Source organism: Chamaea fasciata, unplaced genomic scaffold, assembly GCF_029207755.1.
Source record: "Chamaea fasciata isolate MVZ Bird 193981 ecotype frontalis unplaced genomic scaffold, bChaFas1.0.hap1 SCAF_61, whole genome shotgun sequence".
Classification (NCBI taxonomy): Eukaryota; Metazoa; Chordata; class Aves; order Passeriformes; family Sylviidae; genus Chamaea; species Chamaea fasciata.
In genome coordinates this window covers 541,637-560,996 of record NW_027094146.1, presented here as the reverse complement: position 1 = coordinate 560,996, position 19,360 = coordinate 541,637, and positions in this window count along the sequence as shown.

Here is a 19,360-nt window from a genome sequence, read left to right as displayed (position 1 = left end):
TCTGTGTCTCAGGCAGCTCCTCCAAGGAAAGCAGGTGGGAATTGGAGCCAAGGAGCTGAAAGCTGCAGGTGCAGCCTGGGGTGGAAGGAGCTCAGATTTGCACAAGGCTGCTCTGAGTCCCAGGGCTTGGATGGGGGAAATGGTGGGGTGGGGGTAGGGACAGAGTCTGATTGATTGTCAGTCAGGAAGGGCCTTGATTTTCATAGCTATTCAAAGTGAATTAGAAGGTACTTGTGATTTATTAAAAAAATATGAATATCGAGCTAATACTGATATCCAACTGAGGGGGACAAAAACTTTCTAACAGTTTAAAGTTAGAAAGTGTATGTCTGTTGCAGCACCGGGCGGCATGCGGGGTGGCTCCCAAATACACACCGCAATTTACAGACAATCGCAGAGTCCTTTTATTTACAAAGATGTTGAATACCCAAAACACAAATGCGTATTCAGAGCCCCCCCCCCCCCATCCCATTCTCTGCTTAGTATGGTAACTAGCCAAAAAACAATTAAGCATGCTAGTTTGGCCTTGGAAATGGGTCGGTGCTCCTTTTCAAGGGGAGGGGGGCTTAAAATAAGAAAGTAAGATGAGTCGTCCTTGCTCTGAACTTTCTACCTTTTCAATGCAAATGTGACAAATGAGCTCTGGTAGGACTCCCATTTCTCCAGGTGCATGACTTTCAATGAGTTTCTGAATAGGGAGTTTCTGTAATCGTCTTGTGCTCCTAAATCTATTTATCAGGTTCTCTGTTCTTCATTACAAACCCAGCTAAGCAAAACATAAAGTTGACAAGCAACCAGTTATTGAGGCCTGGGAAAGTTAATTCAAATCTGGTTTCCCTTAACTAACCACAAACTTTTAACTTTTAGCAAACTTTAATTAATTCCTACAAAGCTTATCTCTAACTAAAATCTTAACCTCTCTAAAATCCTTAATTCTTTAAAGTCTATGTCTCACTTGGATTCAATGCCAATTGGAGATTGCACATATCAGTGTATTAATAGGGAATAAAACCTCTAAACAGGACCATAAAAATCTTTTCTCAGTGTCCTTTAAAATATTATACATTCACTTGGAGGACAGTTCTAAAATCTGTCCAATTAACCAGAAAAATTTGAAAACTTAAATCAAATTATTCCCCGAGGCTTGGCCTGTTAACGTGTTCTGAATGTTGATGGAGCCCTGGGCCACTGAATTCCTGAACTGAAGAGCTGAAGGCTGAACAAGCCTCTGGAGAAGTCCAACCCAGCAGCAGCCTCCAAGTGTCTGAGGGAGGGTGTCACAGCTCCCACTGAGGCCACCCCTGCCCAGAGACCCTGGGGGAATGGGCAGACAAGGAGAGCGTCCCTGGGGCTGGGCAAGCAGAACTCAGAGGCACCAGCGGGTCCAGGTGGGAAACGGAGTGTGGGATGTGGCTGTGAAAGCCCTGCCTGGGCTGTGCCAAGCAGGACAGAGAAGCCCTGAGCCCCAACCCCCAAACAACTCTCTCCGTGAGACATTGCAAAGGAATTACAATTGCTTGTGTACTCTGAGTTGGAAACAATGGAGAAGTACCGACAAGAGATTCTCAGAAGCTTAAAACAACAAAACAGCCTTTACTGGCAACTTTAGAAAATCAGAGAAACTTGAGCAAAAGCTTTACTATGACATTCAGTCAACAAAAAAACACTGCTCAAAGCGTTAACTTGGCCCATTCAACTTCACAAACTGGAAGCCTGCTCAATTTTAAGTTAAGCAAAATTTGCAAGAAGAGGGAATTAGAAGAGGAAGACACAGAAAGAGAGAAAGACAAATAAAATATAGAGAGATAGAGAGAAGAACACACACTGCTACCAGCTCCTGGATTCCAGCAGTGTTCAGACAGAAATTCCAAGAGGAGCTAGGGTCAACGTGTGTGCTTGCCTTGTGGTCAGCCTAAAATACCCCTTGGTCTTCCTGGGCCCCTCCCCCAGATGGGACTTTGGGTCATCTGGTCACTCAGGAGCTGGGCTGGGGGCTGCAGAGGTGGGTGTGGAGCATTGCCTTTGGTGTGCCAGGGATTGGCAGACACTGCTGGGCTGGGATAGAGGCTCTGGGGGATTTGGGTTACAGGGTCAAGTCAATGCTTTGAGAAGTGCTGGGGTTCAGGGCAGGGTAAGGCTGCCTCTGCCCCTTCCTCCCCCTCGCACGAAATGTTTCCAGCCAACAATCTCCTCCAGTCTCTCACAAGAGGCAATGTTGGAGGTGGAATCCCAGTTCTGGCCATGGGCACCTGGACAAGAAGGACAGTTCTTTTCCGTAGGAAGGAAAACACAGAGCCCCAGGGTTTGGAAGGCAGGTGAGAGACTCACCAGGCCAAGGTCACCCAGACTTGTCATTAATGGCAGATTTTGTCTGGGAGCAGGCTGTGGATCGAGGGAATTTTTGGAGGTGGAATCCCAATCTCAGCCATGGGCACCTGGAGAAGCAGGACAGGGTTTTTTTCCCATTGGAAGGAAAGCACAAAGCCTTCCCTAGAGTTTTGGGGACAGATGGGAAGTGACCCTTGTGAAACCACTGCCAGCCAGACTTGTCCTGACAATATTCCCATGGGAACTATCCCTGGATATAAGGAAGTTTAGCAGTGAAATCTGAATTCTGGCCGTGGCTGGTGCATTTGCCAGCATTGCCATGGGTTAGCACAGGAGGGGGAGATTTCCCCCTCGAGAGAAGCTCGTATTTCAGTTTTTGCATTCAGGCAGCTCCAGATCCCTCAGCTTTGGTTGCACAGCAGCTGGAAATGCAAGCGCAGGAGCTCTCTTTGGGCCCAGCCACAGCAGGTGACAGCAAGGACAGGGCCCTGGCAGTGTGACATGTGCAGAGAGCGCCTTCAGCAAACGCTGGGGGCTGGAACTCTGTGCAGAAAAGGCCCCGGGGGCTCTCTGCACCCAGGCTAAAGGAACAAAGTTCCATTTCTGGCCTGGCTGGGGAGCACCACAATGGTGCCTTTTCAGGGCAAGGTTCCATTGCCGGCTGTTCTCTGAGCCCCAGAGGGGATTCCGGGGGGCCAAGGGACTGAGAGAGGGACTGTGCAGGAGCCGGGAACAGTGAGAGAGCCTAGGGTCTGGATTTGTGTTTATTTTAGAACTTCCTGTGCGTCTAAAACATTCCTTGCATGGTTCTGCCTTGGGAAAGGGGAACTTCCTTGGTGGCACCTTGGGCTTGGCACACACCTGAGGATGTTATAAATGATCAGAGCCAATTTCCAAAATCAAAGATTTATTTAACAAATTTGAAAAGCAATTTCGGGAAACGCCACGATAAATCAGGACAACATCGATCGAATGTTGGGTGGACAACCCGGGAGCAGCAAAGGGTGCTTCTCCGGAGTACTGCCCACAAATTCGGGGTCTCAGGGGAGGTGTTTTAGACCATTTTTCTACCCTGAGGCGAAAACAAGACGGTAACAAAGAACCCGAAGAACATGACATCATGTACATAACATAATCATTGAAATGTCTGGTGTCCGCAAGGGATATCTGAAAGAGTTTCCTGAGAAATTGAGAAGACGTCTGAATGAAAAGTCTCCGAATCTTCTGTCAGAAGGTTTCTGCCCAGATTGGTATCGGATCTCCTGATGAGCTGTGAAGATGTGGCCAGCCCATGCTTAATGGGCCGTTTCCCGGTTACCTCTCTGGCAGATGTCGAGGTAACACCTTTGGACTGTGAAAAGACTGTGGTATGCGAAGAGATGCCCTGGAACTCTTTCCAGGAATTCAGGGGTTTTTTACATTCCACTGCAAAGTTTTAATACACACAATTTTAATCCACGAATTTAATACTATGTATCTATTACAAGGAGATTGTCTGTTTTCCATGGGGAAGCTCAGGGGTTTTAGATTGCTAAAATAAAAGAAAGGAAATCCCTCGTTGCCTGAGTGCACCCAGTTCTCCGAGCAAAGCAGGTCCCAGGTGAGCGAGGAGAGGCAGGATGGAGTTGGGGAATGTGGAGCAAGGTTGTCCACTGGGTCAGAGCTCAAGGCACAGCTTCTCTGAGCAGGCCAGACCTGCCTGCTTAGGAGAGTCCCTGGGTCAATATGAGTCACTGAATGCTGCAATCACCTCTGCTCTCAAGAGAAAAATACACCCTTGAAAACAGGAATGTGCGTTTATTAGAAGCCCTTTGAAATATTTCTCCGTAACTCTAGGAAAAAAGATCTCCCAGTGAATTGCAACAGACCACGGGGAAATCAAGGGAGAGCTGAGAGATGAATTTCAAAGGAGGTAAGGATTTGAGAAAAGTTAGTGTTTTAGCTAAAGATAAGCTTTGCCAGAATTAGTTAAAGTAGGTAGCTAGATAAGCTGTGCTGGAAAGAATTAGAAGTTAATGGTTAGATGAAAGGATTGCGATCAAGGATAACGATCCTGGATCTAAATAACTAATTGCTTGTCATTTTTGTGTTTGTTTAGCTGTGTTTATAATGAGAAACAGAAGAAACTGATAAATAGATTTAGGAACACAGACAATTGTAAATCCTCGAGCATCCTAAAACCCATTCAACAGTCACGGAGAAAGGAAACAGGAGTTTGACCAGTTATCATTTATCTTGATATCCATTGAAAAGGTTGAAAGTTCACAATGAGGAAGACTCCACTTACTTCCTTTTTTTACGCCCCCTCCCCATATAAAGGACCACTGACCCAATTCAAAGAACAAACTACACACGCTTAATAGCTTTTTAGCTAATTATAATATGAAGCAGAGAATGGGAGGTTTTAGTGCTATAAATATGTATTAGTATTTTGGATATTCAACACTTTTGAAAAGAAAGAGATTTTGTAACTTGGCAGTGCATTTTAGGGAGTGATCGCACACAACTGCCTGGCGTTGCATTAAACATATACTTTCTAACTCTAAACTGTTAGAGAGTCTTCTGTCTGTCACAGTTGGGTATCGATAGTAGATCAATATCCATATTTTAATAAGTCAGCAGTGGCACAGGAAACTCCCAGCTGATGGGAACAAACTTTCTGGCTGACTTCAGAGGCCTCAACAAAGTTGAGTGGTTTTCCCTCCTGTCCCCCAGCCCTTCCTGGCCCCAGGGGCTGATGGCATTTGTGCTCCCTCAGGTTCATCTCCCCACACCAACACCATGGGGGTGCTCAGGCCTGCTCTGGGCACTGCAAACAGGGGCTCCTGAGCCAGAGCTGCCGTGTCTGTGCCTGCAAGGATGCGGCCCCCGTGTGAGCTGGGAGAGAGGCCAGGGCTGCAGAGGGGGGATGTTGTTGGCAGGTGCATGAGGACGCTCTGGGACGCTGCCCGGGGGTGTCCAGCACAGTGGGGATGGATCAGCCCCTGCTCTGCTGCTCCTTCCCGTCTCCCCCAGGGACCCTGCAGAGCCCCAGCCGGACTGTTTGCCCCCAGCCTGCCCACGGCCACCCTGGGGCTGCTCACGGGGCTTTTCCGTGCACAGCATTGGGCCTGGGCGTGTTCTGGAGAGAGCCTGGGCAAGGAGCCTGGAGCAGCGAGGCCCTGCCCTGAGGCGTCAGCGCTGCCCCAGCGGAGCCCATGGCCTGTCCCTGCTGCAGCCCCGGCACTGCCAGCCCCAGCCCTGTGCCCGGTGCCGAGAGCACTCCGGCCCTACAGCAACACCAGGGCCAGGAGGGCAGCGGGGCAGGGCCACGGGAGCAGCGCTGCCAACACCAAGGGCTGCTGCTCCTGGGCACAGCTGCTGTGCCAGCACTGATCTGCCCCCAGCTCTCATCCAGAGAAGAGAACCAAAGGGGGATCTCTGCAGAAAACTTGCCTGCCAGATCCTTGGGTTCCTTTAAAGCCACCAGGAGTGCAGCCCCTCATTGACACAGTCTGTGGCCACAGGGAAGGTGGAGACAAACAAAATGAGAAATGGCACAAACAGTGACACTGCTTTGTGGACAATATTACAAAAGTAAAACAAAGGAAAAGAACCTCCAAAGTAAAGCAACAAGAGGTATCAAAAATGACTTTTATGACAAGTGATTTTGAGAAACTGGCCAGCAGTTTAATGTTTGTGAAACCATCCAGCCATCAGTCTTCCACACTGCAGCCTCGAGCTCCTGCTTCCTCAGGCTGTAGATGAGGGGGTTCACGGCTGGAGGCACCAGCGAGAACAGAACTGACAGGGCCAGATCCAGGGATGGGGAGGAGATTGGGGGGGCTTCAGATAGGCAAACATGGCAGTGCTGAGGAACAGGGAGACCACGGCCAGGTGATGGCGGCAGGTGGAAAAGGCTTTGTGCCGTCCCTGCTCAGAGGGGATCCTCAGCACAGCCCTGATGATCTGCACATAGGAGAAAGGACACAAACCTGGTGAGTTGTGGTTCCCACTCCGGTGGCACTTGCACCTTGGCTCTGCACAGGAGAGCTCTTCATCCACTTGTTCTCTTTTCCTTCCTCTAGGCATGGAGGGAGCTCCTGTCTTCAGCATGTGCAAAAAACAAATCTGGCCAGAATCGGGGCAGGGAGGCTTTGGGGAGACCTTGGGATCTGTGCTGGGCACAGGAGGTCTTTTCCATTGGTCTGAGAGTGTCTGCTGTGGAAAGTGGATGTTAATACCCAGCAGAGAAATGACTTTTGCATTTTACGCAGCTGTGCCTTCCCCTGGGTTTGTGTGCTGACAAGAAATGAACATCCCTCTGTGTCTCAGGCAGCTCCTCCAAGGAAAGCAGGTGGGAATTGGAGCCAAGGAGCTGAAAGCTGCAGGTGCAGCCTGGGGTGGAAGGAGCTCAGATTTGCACAAGGCTGCTCTGAGTCCCAGGGCTTGGATGGGGGAAATGGTGGGGTGGGGGTAGGGACAGAGTCTGATTGATTGTCAGTCAGGAAGGGCCTTGATTTTCATAGCTATTCAAAGTGAATTAGAAGGTACTTGTGATTTATTAAAAAAATATGAATATCGAGCTAATACTGATATCCAACTGAGGGGGACAAAAACTTTCTAACAGTTTAAAGTTAGAAAGTGTATGTCTGTTGCAGCACCGGGCGGCATGCGGGGTGGCTCCCAAATACACACCGCAATTTACAGACAATCACAGAGTCCTTTTATTTACAAAGATGTTGAATACCCAAAACACAAATGCGTACTCAGAGCCCCCCCCCCCCCCCCCCATCCCATTCTCCGCTTAGTATGGTAACTAGCCAAAAAACAATTAAGCATGCTAGTTTGGCCTTGGAAATGGGTCGGTGCTCCTTTTCAAGGGGAGGGGGCCTTAAAATAAGAAAGTAAGATGAGTCGTCCTTGCTCTGAACTTTCTACCTTTTCAATGCAAATGTGACAAATGAGCTCTGGTAGGACTCCCATTTCTCCAGGTGCATGACTTTCAATGGGTTTCTGAATAGGGAGTTTCTGTAATCGTCTTGTGCTCCTAAATCTATTTATCAGGTTCTCTGTTCTTCATTACAAACCCAGCTAAGCAAAACATAAAGTTGACAAGCAATCAGTTATTGAGGCCTGGGAAAGTTAATTCAAATCTGGTTTCCCTTAACTAACCACAAACTTTTAATTTTTAGCAAACTTTAATTAATTCCTACAAAGCTTATCTCTAACTAAAATCTTAACCTCTCTAAAATCCTTAATTCTTTAAAGTCTGTGTCTCACTTGGATTCAATGCCAATTGGAGATTGCACATATCAGTGTATTAATAGGGAATAAAACCTCTAAACAGGACCATAAAAATCTTTTCTCAGTGTCCTTTAAAATATTATACATTCACTTGGAGGACAGTTCTAAAATCTGTCCAATTAACCAGAAAAATTTGAAAACTTAAATCAAATTATTCCCCGAGGCTTGGCCTGTTAACGTGTTCTGAATGTTGATGGAGCCCTGGGCCACTGAATTCCTGAACTGAAGAGCTGAAGGCTGAACAAGCCTCTGGAGAAGTCCAACCCAGCAGCAGCCTCCAAGTGTCTGAGGGAGGGTGTCACAGCTCCCACTGAGGCCACCCCTGCCCAGAGACCGTGGGGGAATGGGCAGACAAGGAGAGCGTCCCTGGGGCTGGGCAAGCAGAACTCAGAGGCACCAGCGGGTCCAGGTGGGAAACGGAGTGTGGGATGTGGCTGTGAAAGCCCTGCCTGGGCTGTGCCAAGCAGGACAGAGAAGCCCTGAGCCCCAACCCCCAAACAACTCTCTCCGTGAGACATTGCAAAGGAATTACAATTGTTTGTGTACTCTGAGTTGGAAACAATGGAGAAGTACCGACAAGAGATTCTCAGAAGCTTAAAACAACAAAACAGCCTTTACTGGCAACTTCAGAAAATCAGAGAAACTTGAGCAAAAGCTTTACTATGACATTCAGTCAACAAAAAAACACTGCTCAAAGCGTTAACTTGGCCCATTCAACTTCACAAACTGGAAGCCTGCTCAATTTTAAGTTAAGCAAAACTTGCAAGAAGAGGGAATTAGAAGAGGAAGACACAGAAAGAGAGAAAGACAAATAAAATATAGAGAGATAGAGAGAAAAACACACCCTGCTACCAGCTCCTGGATTCCAGCAGTGTTCAGACAGAAATTCCAAGAGGAGCTAGGGTCAACGTGTGTGCTTGCCTTGTGGTCAGCCTAAAATACCCCTTGGTCTTCCTGGGCCCCTCCCCCAGATGGGACTTTGGGTCATCTGGTCACTCAGGAGCTGGGCTGGGGGCTGCAGAGGTGGGTGTGGAGCATTGCCTTTGGTGTGCCAGGGATTGGCAGACACTGCTGGGCTGGGATAGAGGCTCTGGGGGATTTGGGTTACAGGGTCAAGTCAATGCTTTGAGAAGTGCTGGGGTTCAGGGCAGGGTAAGGCTGCCTCTGCCCCTTCCTCCCCCTCGCACGAAATGTTTCCAGCCAACAATCTCCTCCAGTCTCTCACAAGAGGCAATGTTGGAGGTGGAATCCCAGTTCTGGCCATGGGCACCTGGACAAGAAGGACAGTTCTTTTCCGTAGGAAGGAAAACACAGAGCCCCAGGGTTTGGAAGGCAGGTGAGAGACTCACCAGGCCAAGGTCACCCAGACTTGTCATTAATGGCAGATTTTGTCTGGGAGCAGGCTTTGGATCGAGGGAATTTTTGGAGGTGGAATCCCAATCTCAGCCATGGGCACCTGGAGAAGCAGGACAGGGTTTTTTTCCCATTGGAAGGAAAGCACAAAGCCTTCCCTAGAGTTTTGGGGACAGATGGGAAGTGACCCTTGTGAAACCACTGCCAGCCAGACTTGTCCTGACAATATTCCCATGGGAACTATCCCTGGATATAAGGAAGTTTAGCAGTGAAATCTGAATTCTGGCCGTGGCTGGTGCATTTGCCAGCATTGCCATGGGTTAGCACAGGAGGGGGAGATTTCCCCCTCGAGAGAAGCTCGTATTTCAGTTTTTGCATTCAGGCAGCTCCAGATCCCTCAGCTTTGGTTGCACAGCAGCTGGAAATGCAAGCGCAGGAGCTCTCTTTGGGCCCAGCCACAGCAGGTGACAGCAAGGACAGGGCCCTGGCAGTGTGACATGTGCAGAGAGCGCCTTCAGCAAACGCTGGGGGCTGGAACTCTGTGCAGAAAAGGCCCCGGGGGCTCTCTGCACCCAGGCTAAAGGAACAAAGTTCCATTTCTGGCCTGGCTGGGGAGCACCACAATGGTGCCTTTTCAGGGCAAGGTTCCATTGCCGGCTGTTCTCTGAGCCCCAGAGGGGATTCCGGGGGGCCAAGGGACTGAGAGAGGGACTGTGCAGGAGCCGGGAACAGTGAGAGAGCCTAGGGTCTGGATTTGTGTTTATTTTAGAACTTCCTGTGCGTCTAAAACATTCCTTGCATGGTTCTGCCTTGGGAAAGGGGAACTTCCTTGGTGGCACCTTGGGCTTGGCACACACCTGAGGATGTTATAAATGATCAGAGCCAATTTCCAAAATCAAAGATTTATTTAACAAATTTGAAAAGCAATTTCGGGAAACGCCACGATAAATCAGGACAACATCGATCGAATGTTGGGTGGACAACCCGGGAGCAGCAAAGGGTGCTTCTCCGGAGTACTGCCCACAAATTCGGGGTCTCAGGGGAGGTGTTTTAGACCATTTTTCTACCCTGAGGCGAAAACAAGACGGTAACAAAGAACCCGAAGAACATGACATCATGTACATAACATAATCATTGAAATGTCTGGTGTCCGCAAGGGATATCTGAAAGAGTTTCCTGAGAAATTGAGAAGACGTCTGAATGAAAAGTCTCCGAATCTTCTGTCAGAAGGTTTCTGCCCAGATTGGTATCGGATCTCCTGATGAGCTGTGAAGATGTGGCCAGCCCATGCTTAATGGGCCGTTTCCCGGTTACCTCTCTGGCAGATGTCGAGGTAACACCTTTGGACTGTGAAAAGACTGTGGTATGCGAAGAGATGCCCTGGAACTCTTTCCAGGAATTCAGGGGTTTTTTACATTCCACTGCAAAGTTTTAATACACACAATTTTAATCCACGAATTTAATACTATGTATCTATTACAAGGAGATTGTCTGTTTTCCATGGGGAAGCTCAGGGGTTTTAGATTGCTAAAATAAAAGAAAGGAAATCCCTCGTTGCCTGAGTGCACCCAGTTCTCCGAGCAAAGCAGGTCCCAGGTGAGCGAGGAGAGGCAGGATGGAGTTGGGGAATGTGGAGCAAGGTTGTCCACTGGGTCAGAGCTCAAGGCACAGCTTCTCTGAGCAGGCCAGACCTGCCTGCTTAGGAGAGTCCCTGGGTCAATATGAGTCACTGAATGCTGCAATCACCTCTGCTCTCAAGAGAAAAATACACCCTTGAAAACAGGAATGTGCGTTTATTAGAAGCCCTTTGAAATATTTCTCCGTAACTCTAGGAAAAAAGATCTCCCAGTGAATTGCAACAGACCACGGGGAAATCAAGGGAGAGCTGAGAGATGAATTTCAAAGGAGGTAAGGATTTGAGAAAAGTTAGTGTTTTAGCTAAAGATAAGCTTTGCCAGAATTAGTTAAAGTAGGTAGATAGATAAGCTGTGCTGGAAAGAATTAGAAGTTAATGGTTAGATGAAAGGATTGCGATCAAGGATAACGATCCTGGATCTAAATAACTAATTGCTTGTCATTTTTGTGTTTGTTTAGCTGTGTTTATAATGAGAAACAGAAGAAACTGATAAATAGATTTAGGAACACAGACAATTGTAAATCCTCGAGCATCCTAAAACCCATTCAACAGTCACGGAGAAAGGAAACAGGAGTTTGACCAGTTATCATTTATCTTGATATCCATTGAAAAGGTTGAAAGTTCACAATGAGGAAGACTCCACTTACTTCCTTTTTTTACGCCCCCTCCCCATATAAAGGACCACTGACCCAATTCAAAGAACAAACTACACACGCTTAATAGCTTTTTAGCTAATTATAATATGAAGCAGAGAATGGGAGGTTTTAGTGCTATAAATATGTATTAGTATTTTGGATATTCAACACTTTTGAAAAGAAAGAGATTTTGTAACTTGGCAGTGCATTTTAGGGAGTGATCGCACACAACTGCCTGGCGTTGCATTAAACATATACTTTCTAACTCTAAACTGTTAGAGAGTCTTCTGTCTGTCACAGTTGGGTATCGATAGTAGATCAATATCCATATTTTAATAAGTCAGCAGTGGCACAGGAAACTCCCAGCTGATGGGAACAAACTTTCTGGCTGACTTCAGAGGCCTCAACAAAGTTGAGTGGTTTTCCCTCCTGTCCCCCAGCCCTTCCTGGCCCCAGGGGCTGATGGCATTTGTGCTCCCTCAGGTTCATCTCCCCACACCAACACCATGGGGGTGCTCAGGCCTGCTCTGGGCACTGCAAACAGGGGCTCCTGAGCCAGAGCTGCCGTGTCTGTGCCTGCAAGGATGCGGCCCCCGTGTGAGCTGGGAGAGAGGCCAGGGCTGCAGAGGGGGGATGTTGTTGGCAGGTGCATGAGGACGCTCTGGGACGCTGCCCGGGGGTGTCCAGCACAGTGGGGATGGATCAGCCCCTGCTCTGCTGCTCCTTCCCGTCTCCCCCAGGGACCCTGCAGAGCCCCAGCCGGGCTGTTTGCCCCCAGCCTGCCCACGGCCACCCTGGGGCTGCTCACGGGGCTTTTCCGTGCACAGCATTGGGCCTGGGCGTGTTCTGGAGAGAGCCTGGGCAAGGAGCCTGGAGCAGCGAGGCCCTGCCCTGAGGCGTCAGCGCTGCCCCAGCGGAGCCCATGGCCTGTCCCTGCTGCAGCCCCGGCACTGCCAGCCCCAGCCCTGTGCCCGGTGCCGAGAGCACTCCGGCCCTACAGCAACACCAGGGCCAGGAGGGCAGCGGGGCAGGGCCACGGGAGCAGCGCTGCCAACACCAAGGGCTGCTGCTCCTGGGCACAGCTGCTGTGCCAGCACTGATCTGCCCCCAGCTCTCATCCAGAGAAGAGAACCAAAGGGGGATCTCTGCAGAAAACTTGCCTGCCAGATCCTTGGGTTCCTTTAAAGTCACCAGGAGTGCAGCCCCTCATTGACACAGTCTGTGGCCACAGGGAAGGTGGAGACAAACAAAATGAGAAATGGCACAAACAGTGACACTGCTTTGTGGACAATATTATAAAAGTAAAACAAAGGAAAAGAACCTCCAAAGTAAAGCAACAAGAGGTATCAAAAATGACTTTTATGACAAGTGATTTTGAGAAACTGGCCAGCAGTTTAATGTTTGTGAAACCATCCAGCCATCAGTCTTCCACACTGCAGCCTCGAGCTCCTGCTTCCTCAGGCTGTAGATGAGGGGGTTCACGGCTGGAGGCACCAGCGAGAACAGAACTGACAGGGCCAGATCCAGGGATGGGGAGGAGATGGAGGGGGGCTTCAGATAGGCAAACATGACGGTGCTGAGGAACAGGGAGAGCACGGCCAGGTGATGGAGGCAGGTGGAAAAGGCTTTGTGACGTCATCCCTGTTTAGACGGGATCCTCAGCACGGCCCTGAAGATCTGCACAGAGGAGAAAACAATGAAAACAAAACAACCAAATACCAAAGAGGCACTAACAGCCAAAAGTTCTTTTCTTACCTGGCGGGTTGGAGGCTGGGGGCTGCTGCTCCCTGGGGAGCTGCTGGAAGCTGCAGGGCTGGATCCTGAGCACCTCCCGGTCGATCGGGGGCAGCTGCCCCCCGTAGAGCTCCAGGAAGCAGCTGGGGGCCCCCTCCTGTCCGTGCAGCCACAGCCGCTCCCCGTGGAAGCCGAGGAAGTGGCAGGGCGGGATCCGCAGCACCTCCCACGGGGCGGGCAGTGGCCGCTGCCCATAGAGCTCCTGGAAGCGGCTCGGCCCCTCCCGCCGGGCCGGCCCCGGCCGCTCCCTGTGCAGCAGGTGGAAGCCGCAGGGCGGGCGCCAGGCGAGCGGCGGCCGTTCCCTGGGCGGCTGCTGGAAGCGGCCGGGCCGGGGACAGCGCAGCTCCCGGCCGTCCGGCAGCACCCGCTCCCTGTGCAGCAGAAGGAAGCCGCGGGGCGGGCGCCCGGGCGGCAGCGGCGGCCGCTCCCTGGGCAGCGGCTTGAAGCCGCAGGGCGGGCGCCTGCGCCCCTCCCGCCCCGCCGCCGGCCGCTGCCTGTTGGCCGCGCTCCGGCGCCTGATGCGGAGCAGGAGGTCGGGGCGGTCGCGGCGAAACCAGGGGTTCCTGTAGTGGAGCCAGGCGCCGGCATCGCCCGGCGCGGCTGCGCCAACCCAGCCCGGCCCCTTGCGGAAGCCGTAGCGGTTCAGCTGGCGCAGGAAGCTGCGAAACTGCGTGGCCCGGAAGGTGTGCGGGGCCGGCCCCTGGGAGCCGCCCGGGCCGAGCAGCTCCCGCTCCAAGAGGGAGCGGTCGATGAGCAGCCCCCGCGCCTGGCTGTCCCAGCGCACGGAGCGGACGCGGGGGCTGTTTGCCAGGTGCCACAGCTTGGCGGGGAAGGTGCCGGCGCTGAGCCCGGCGGGCAGCGGCAGCTCCGGCATGGCGTCCATCACCAACTGTGGCCACAACGACCGGAGACCAACGGCCGCGGCTCGGCTCAGCTCGGCTCGGCTCGGCTCGGCTCGGCTCGGCTCGGCTCGGCTCGGCTCAGCTCGGCTCGGCTCGGTTCGGCTCGGCTCGGTTCGGCTCGGCTCGGCTCGGCTCGGCTCGGCTCGGCTCGGCTCGGTTCAGCTCGGCTCGGCTCGGCTCGGCTCGGTTCGGCTCGGCTCGGCTCGGCTCGGCTCGGCTCGGTTCGGCTCGGCACGGGAAGCCCCTGGGCAGGGTGGGCTCTGGGAGCTGTGGTGGACTCTGTCCCCACGCTGCATCCTGTGCCTGGGTCACCGTCGGTGACGGAGGAAAAGGCCATTGCTTTGTCTTGGCTGGGGAAAGGATGAAAAGGGGACATTAGAAAGCATTCTTTTGGCCACCTTTTCAGCAGACTAACTGTTTTTTTCTCACCATCTCTGCCTGTTTTTTGCAGAGTTGGAACATTTCTCATGATTCGCTGTCAGCAACAGCAGCAGGAAGGGGCAGTGATTTTGTCAGCATTGTCATCAAAACGCTAGTGCTGCCCCATGGATGGATGTTGCTTTATGCAAGGGATGAAAGGCCTTCACTTGTAGGGAGCTCACACCGCTGTCTTCCCAAATGACGTTGCCATTTTCTTTCCTCAGGAATCGCTTCTTCTGTTTTTCCCCCCATCTGGGGAGATTTCCAATGCAAATGCCTCCTGCAGCCAGCTCTTGCCAATGCAGACTGACCAAGGAGATCTTGCAGTGGACAGAGACTCCCTAGAGCTGGTGTGGAGAGGTGAAGGGGGAAGGTTTGTCCTTTAGTCTTGAAGTCTTGTTGGGGAGCTGATTGTGCTTGGGGGGACTGACAAAAATGATGTGTCCTGAAAAACCACAGAGACTTTGGGGTTGTCATGTTGGGGCAGAAATTTCTGTCTGAGAACTTTTTGAAAAGTTTCAATTAACCTTTTTTTTTTTTTTTTTTTTTTTCTTTTTCCCTGCAGAGATCCTTTTCCATACCTTTTGGGGAACTTCCCTCTGCTGGTCTCCCAGGTCGGGCCATTTCCCAAGGTTCCTTCCCAAAGTGAGGAGTAGCCCATGGCCTCCACTCTCCACTGGAACCAAAGGAAGCACAGAGCTTGCTGTTGTGGGAGAAGAACTTCTCTTTCCTTTCCCTTTGGGGCAGGTTGGTATGTTCTCATTTGATAAAGGGAGGTTTAAACTCTGGAGGTGTTGCATTTCAAACTGCTCCAGCCTCGAGCTCTGGTGTGGGTATCCTTGGACAAAAGGCCTCCCTGTGTGAGCTCCCAGTGGGCTGGTTCAGTAAGGAAGTTGATATTTCAGGCTTGTGACTGCTGAAAGCAGTTGGTGTCTGGAGGTGTCCGGAGCTGAGAGCGACTACTTTTCTTGCCTGGCTGCAGAAAAGGTAGTTGGAAAGTGGGGATTGCACTTGCAGAGATGGCAATCAGGGGTGTTTTCCAAGAAATGGGCTGGCAGAGAGGCAGGTCTTGTGCTCAACTGGCTGTGTGTTTGTTTTGGTGGTGGGGAGATGTTGTAATGAATCAGCCGAGACTCCATATCCTTCATGCAGATAAAGCCAATTCTTTATTCACATCGCTTCTTTTGTCCAGTTTTCAGGGACCTCATGCACCACACCCGTTGGCGGGTAGTTTCCTTACTGCCTCATTTATTGGTCAGAAGGTCATTTGTGTGTATATGCTAAGTTTCAGGTTGTTTCCATTTTTCCTTGGTGGGTTCTGATGGAACAGAGCTAATATTTATGCAGATGCACTTGTTTTTCTCCCTAAGAATAGGCTGTTGTGTGAACAAACTTCTCTTTCTCTAAACAGTTTTCAACTGGGAGCTTGCAGGCTATTGCTAGCTGCTTAGCTAAAGTAGCATGGCCTCATCCGTATTCCATAAGACCTTTCTTTAATAACATTTTTTACCTGTCTGCAACAGGGAGAGTCACAGACACAGACACAGACACCAGCTGAAGCAACAGTGTCATTTACTATCATGCAGGAGTGCAAAGACAAATCAGAAAAGAAGAAGGTAAGCAATGCACCTTATCACTGGTACAAAAGGTTGCGTCTAGTGGTTAAGAATGATACATCAGCAGACACCCTTTTTACTTTATCCTTCATCCAGATCCACTCATCAGGTGGGGAAAGCTGTCCCAGCAAAGCTCTGGAAAGTCCCTGCGAGGAACTAGGAAATCCTACACTGCCTCCCCCTTTCTTGGCCACCAGGCTTCTGACTGCACTGTGAGAGTAGCCCAGCTTTGACAGTGGTGAACGAGCAATCTGACAGACCTTCTGGGGCAGGAGATCTGATTTCCTTCTCCTCTTGGTTTTCTCCCTGAGCCTGTCCAGGGCTCAAGGAGGAAGCAAGGCCAGATGTGGCCTTGTCTGGTTTCTTCATGCTGAAAGGTAAAGACGTGTTTCACCAATGAATGAATGCATAGATCCTAATGATAGTAACACTTGGTTAAGGAGCAGATCCATTGAAAGTTTGGTTGGAAGGGTCATCCAGAGGGCAGATTTAGCTCAGGGCCTGTTGTTCAGGACTTAGTCCCTCAGTATTTTGTGGTGCAAATCAATGCCCTGGAAAGCTGGAAACAAATGAGTCCCTCTTGAGCACGTTTCAGAGCGGGAGCAGGATTAGCCCTGCAAGGCCGGGCTAGGGCCGAGAGCAGAGGGCCAGCCGGCTGCATTTGCCCAGAGGCAGCCGTCCAGACCAAGAAGGCCACTGGTGCCCAGGGCCTGAGGTGCCCGAGGCTGCCTCCCCGCTGTGCAGCTCTGCAGAGCCCGTGGAGCGCAGGGTCCCGGGCAGCCAGGGCGGCCTGGCTGCCTTGGAGCACGAGGGGTGTCCCAGAATGCTGCGGCCCTTTGCTTTTTAACTGTTGCTCAGAGTCTTGTCATTAGTCCACACTGTCTGACATGTTCTCCTTTCCTCTGGCATATTGAAGAGAGCTTTTTGAGAAAAGTGGCTGATGTAGCTTCTGCTGGTGCTGGTGCTTTTGTCTGCAGGTCAGGGCAGGTGGTTTGAACCAAGGACGGAGTCCGCAGTTAACACTGCAGTTTTGCCAAGCCAAGAAAACCATTCACAACTGGGTGACCGATGCTGAGCAGCTTTGCTAGGTTTTGGAAAGTTATCACCTTAAAAAAGCCAACAAATATTCCTCCATGAGGATACCAGCAGTGTACCAATGATCCCAACTTTTTCCACCTCTTTTCTGTGTCTTTGATGTTTCTAAGTTCCCCATTCCCCAGCAGGAATGAAAGCATGTATGATAATGTGAGTGATTTGAGAGCTCTGTGTTGTGCCCTGCCACATCAGCGTTGATGACAGGCTGGACATGGACAGGTGTGTCGAGTTCAGTTCATGCCAGTTCTGTGCCAACAGCAGCCCCAAGATGCCGAGAAGAACAAGGACGGTGGGTGGGTGTGCACGCACAGCCCTGTGGGCTGGCTGCTGTGTGGGCAGAAGGTTCTCAACAGCAGTACATCTTCACTCCCCCAAGTGGGAAGAATATATCAAATCTATATGAAATGAAAATATTTATGAAATTGCACTCAACGGTACGTATTTATATGTATCATACATGTAATTTATAACATATAATGCTGCATATTATATATTTTTGTATGCTATAATCAACAGAATATATCAAATATAGAGTTGATCTTTTCCTAAGCTATTGCCTGGGGGTCCTAGAGGCCATCTCCTAGTGTTCCTACATTTGTGCCTTCTGGTACTAGTTCTTATAGCAGCAACTCCCCTGGGAGTTCCTCCAGGGAACTTCACAGCAAGGGCTTCCATCACTGTCGTGGCTGTGGGAACTTGTTGCTTGCCAGTTCTCCCCCAGAATCCTTGTGGATTCTGGGTCATGTCAGCACAGGTGTCCATGGCCCTTCCTTCATCCCCAGCCTGCAGCACTCACAGCCCTGCGGCCTCCCCCTTGCTGCAGCTCGTTTGCAAAGTGCTGCCAAAGGCAGCGGAGCTGGCTCAGGATCCCTGTTGGCTCCTGGGCTCCAGGATGACCTTCAGAGGGACACTTGGAGCGCTTCCTGAAGAGCTGCCCGTGGCATGGCGGGTGGATTTGTCCTCCCTGGGTTCCTCTGGTTGGAGCTGGATGCTCCATGGAATCCCGGAGTTTTCTCAGCAGCCTTTGTAGCGAGTTCTCAGCCAAGGTGTGGCTCTGCTGCCATCCCAAATCTGCACCTGCCCTGCCCAGCCTGAGTGCAAGTGGGGCATGTGCTGGGCATGGATGGAGATTTCCATGGCCAAAATCCTCCAGTATATAAAACTGCTCATTGCTCTGGACAGCACAAATCACAAAACACCCATCGCAGTTGACAAATTTAATTTCTTGCAGATTCCTACAGCTGCGCTGCTGATCAAGAAATACACTAGAACTGATTTCACATGGAAAATGTCATTTATTACAAATTGCTACACCTGCGCTGACAATACAGAACTATGTTGATGTCAATTTGAGTCTTAAAAAAGGAATTAATAAGATTTTTACAACAATGCTATGTAAAAATATACAAATATCCACTTCAGTTAAGAAAACTTAATTTATTGCCAACATCTACAACCACTCACTAGACATAAAGATCAATTAGGTGTTTAGCAACTTAATTTATTAGATATTACTGCAAGCCTAAAGCCCATCTAGGAATACAAAAATATCAGTATTTCTATCTAAACAGTCGTCTACAAAGATCTCAATCGATACAATGACACAACTATACATCTCCATACATGTTTAAATAGAAAGATACACCCAGATACAGCCACCTCAAAAAACAGAAATCAATACACAGATGTAAATAGAAAACTAGATATATTTACATCTAGGAATACCAATATACCTATTTAAAGAGCCATATAACTCCAACTGCATAAACAGAAATACCTACACAACTGTATTCATAGGAAATAGAATTAAAACACACATAGAACAGCATACTTACATATACATATACTTACATCCATATATACATATGTTATTACAAAGATGTATGCATATATACAGACACATATATAGGGAGAATACATTTATAAATATACCAAGATATATACAGATATATTCCTATACAATAAGCAACCCGCATATCTAAATATCCATGTAATTATTCCTCTCTATGCTACAGTCCATATATCTTTAAACAAAAATCTAAGCAGAGGGATTCCCACCGCCCCATCTTCAAAGCCTTTCACTCTGTTCTTGCTTCCTCCCCTGCAGAGCAGCACCCCTGGACAAGGACAGCAGATGTCACTGGCTCAGGGGACAGTGCCTGGGGCCACCGGCAGCTCCCAGCGCTCCAGGGACAGCCGGGGCTGGAACTGCTGCTCCGCCCGGCCCGGCCGCCAGCTGGGACCCAGCACAGCAACAGGGGACACAGGGGGCACAGGGGGAGAAACAAGAGCTGA